The sequence below is a fragment of the Brassica napus genome, chromosome C2 (genome assembly GCF_020379485.1).
Source record: "Brassica napus cultivar Da-Ae chromosome C2, Da-Ae, whole genome shotgun sequence".
Taxonomy (NCBI): Eukaryota; Viridiplantae; Streptophyta; class Magnoliopsida; order Brassicales; family Brassicaceae; genus Brassica; species Brassica napus.
The window spans coordinates 36,241,353-36,244,847 of record NC_063445.1 but is presented as its reverse complement, the minus strand read 5'-3'; the positions used below and the strand labels follow the sequence as shown (position 1 = coordinate 36,244,847).

Genomic DNA, 3,495 nt, shown 5'->3' with positions numbered 1-3,495 from the left:
GATCAGAACCTATGATGGAACCAGTTCCAGAACAACCTCAAGCTGAAGAGGGCAATGGTCAAGGAGCTGCCAACCTTCGACCTAGACAACCACAACGCCAAGCTAAGGCCATCGGTACATATGATCAACCTAACACAAATGGGAATAGGTTGGGCATTAGGGCACCGCCAGTTGCCAACAACAATTTCGAGATCAAGTCCAGCCTCATCAACATGATTGAAAACAACAAGTACCATGGACTTGCCTTGGAAGACCGACTAGATCACCTTGACAGATTTGATAAGTACTGTGGCTTGTCAAAAACAAATGGAGTTTCAGAGGATGCTTTCAAGCTCAGAATGTTTCCCTTCTCTTTGGGAGACAAGGCTCACACTTGGGAGAAAAACATCTCAAGTGATACTATCACCACTTGGGATGAATGCAAGAAGGCCTTCCTCAACAAGTTCTTCTCTGCTACAAAGACTGCCAACCTTAGAAATCAGATCTCTGGTTTTCAACAAAGAGGACTTGAAGGATTTTCAGAGGCATGGGAGAGATTCAGAAGCTACTTGTCTCAATGTCCCCACCATGGCTTCAACAATGAGAGCTTGCTAAGCACTTTCTACAGAGGAGTCTTGCCTAAATTCAAAAGCCAGCTAGACACTGCAAGCAATGGAAACTTTTTGGGGAGGACTGTGGAAGATGCTTTAGAACTCTTGGAGAATATGGCACAGAGTGACTCTGTCTACAATGATGAATATGATAGAAGAGACAGAGGTGGTGGAGGAGAAGATATGACCACAAAGAGAGAGCTGAAAGCACTTCAAGACAAGATTGACATGCTACTATCAGAAAAGACCAAGAAAGAGGAGTTACATATGGTTGCTGAAGTTGATGGAGTAGAATGCCAAGAAGATATGTACTATGTCAATGCTCAGGGTACATGGTACAAGAAGGAGCCTGACTATCAATACCAGAACAACTACCAACAGAAACCCTTCTACAACAACCAACAGAAGCCATTCAACAACTACCAGCCAAGACCATTCTACAACAATCAGCCTAAGCCATTCTACAACAACAACCAAGGTGGTTACCAACCCAAACAGAACTTCCCTCCTGGATTCTCACCAAAACCAAGTCAACCTGCACAAGACCAAGCTGGATCATCAACACAACCTCCACAAGAGAGTAGTACTGAAGCTATGCTGAAACAATTATTGGAGGGACAAGCAAGAAGTGAGAAACAATTAGGGTATGAGCTGAAAAATCTCCACAACAAGATTGATGGGAATTACCATGATCTAAACAACAAGTTCAAAGCCTTCGAGAACCAGTTTGTCTCTATGACAGCCAGCTCAAGTCGCCAACAAGGTACCCTACCTGGAAAGCCTGAACAAAACCCAAAGGAGACAACGAAGGCAATCACCCTAAGGAGTGGAAGAGAGTTGCCTCCTAAAGTTCTCATTAAGGATAATGAGAAACAAGGTGGGGAGGTGGTCATCAATGTAGATGATGATGTGGTGATTGTGGATGAGAAGACTAATGAGGAAATCTTGGAGAAGATAGTTGAAGCTAAGGGCAAGAGAAAGATTGGAGAGGAGAAAGTTGAGAACAAAAATGAGGCTGCTACATCAACAAAGGAGAAATTGTTCACTCCTCCTCCCTATGAGCCAAAGCTTCCCTTTCCTGGAAGATTCAAGAAGCAACTCCTAGAGAAGTACAAAGCCTTGTTTGACAAGCAAATGAGTGAAGTTCAGCTCACCATGCCCATAATTGATGCATTTATGCTGGTTCCACAATACAGCAAGTTCTTGAAAGATGCTGTAGAACAAAAGAAGAAAGAGATGGAAGGGATGGTGATTCTTACTCATGAGTGCAGTGCCATTATTCAGAGACTGACTGTCCCAAGGAAGCTAGAAGACCCTGGTAGTTTCACCCTGCCATGCGCCATTGGACCTTTGACATTTGAGAGATGTCTATGTGATTTGGGAGCAAGTGTCAGCCTCATGCCACTATCCATTGCCAAGAAGCTTGGGTTTACACAATATAAAAAGTGCAAGATCTCTTTGGTGCTAGCTGATCGATCTGTCAAGCTCCCCATTGGCATCCTAGAAGATCTTCCTGTCAAGATAGGAAATTGTGAAGTGCCTACTGACTTTGTAGTGCTTGAGATGGATGAAGAGCCTAGAGATCCTTTGATCTTTGGAAGACCTTTCTTGGCAACTGCTGGAGCAATGGTGAATGTGAGAGATGGCACAATTGATCTCCACCTTGGAAAAGATCACATTCTCCATTTTGATATCAAGGAGATGATGAAGAAGCCCACAACTCAAGGAGAAATATTCTACATTGATGAGATGGATGCCTTGGCTGATGATTTCCTTGAGGAGTTAGCGATTGAGGACTCTCTTCAACATGCCCTGACCATTGAAAGAGAGACCCAAATGATTGAAAACAAAGAGAGTGATGAGCTAGTAAGAAGGCTAGATGTTCACCTTGAGGAGGATGGAGAAGATGAGTTCATGGAGTTGCCACAAATGACTCAACATGCTGCCTCAGCAGACATTCAAGAGAACCTCCATGAAGCTGATTGGAGTGAGCTCAAGGCACCAAAAGTGGAGCTTAAACCTCTTCCCCATGGTGTAAGGTATGCTTTCCTTGGACCTAATGAGACATATCCTGTCATTGTGAGTAGTGAGCTGACTGAGAATGAATTGTCTATGCTTTTAAATGAACTTAAAAAGTATAGAAAAGCACTAGGATACTCACTTGATGACATTAAAGGAATCTCACCATCTTTGTGCATGCATAGGATACATCTAGAGGATGAATCTAAAACTTCAATTGAACACCAAAGAAGATTAAATCCTAATTTGAAAGATGTTGTTAAAAAAGAGATAATCAAATTGTTAGATGCTGGTGTGATCTATCCTATCTCTGATAGCAATTGGGTTTCACCTGTGCATGTAGTTCCTAAAAAAGGTGGCATAACAGTTGTTAAGAACGAAAATGATGAGTTAATACCAACAAGAACAATAACTGGACATAGGATGTGCATTGACTATCGAAAACTGAATGCAGCCTCTAGAAAGGATCATTTCCCTTTACCATTCATTGATCAGATGTTAGAGAGGCTAGCTAACCATCCTTATTATTGTTTCCTTGATGGATACTCTGGATTTTTCCAAATCCCTATACACCCAAATGACCAAGAGAAAACGACATTCACTTGTCCTTATGGTACCTTTGCATATCGAAGGATGCCATTTGGACTGTGCAATGCACCAGCAACATTCCAAAGAGCAATGATGTCAATTTTCTCTGATCTTATTGAGGATGTAATGGAGGTGTTTATGGATGATTTTTCTGTATACGGTTCTTCGTTTGCTACTTGTTTGTCAAATCTTTGCAGGGTATTACAGAGATGTGAGGACACTAACCTGGTGCTCAATTGGGAGAAGTGTCACTTCATGGTCAAGGAAGGGATTGTTCTTGGACACAAAGTTTCTGAGA

The 3,495-nt window shown here is 42.2% G+C and overlaps 1 non-coding gene across 1 annotated transcript; it reads right to left on the bottom strand.

Moving 5' to 3' along the window:
- Positions 1-467: 467 nt before the first annotated feature.
- LOC125582694 lies at positions 468-574 on the bottom strand. Its single transcript, XR_007320150.1, has one exon. It is a non-coding gene; the product is annotated as a small nucleolar RNA R71 (small nucleolar RNA).
- Positions 575-3,495: the final 2,921 nt, after the last annotated feature.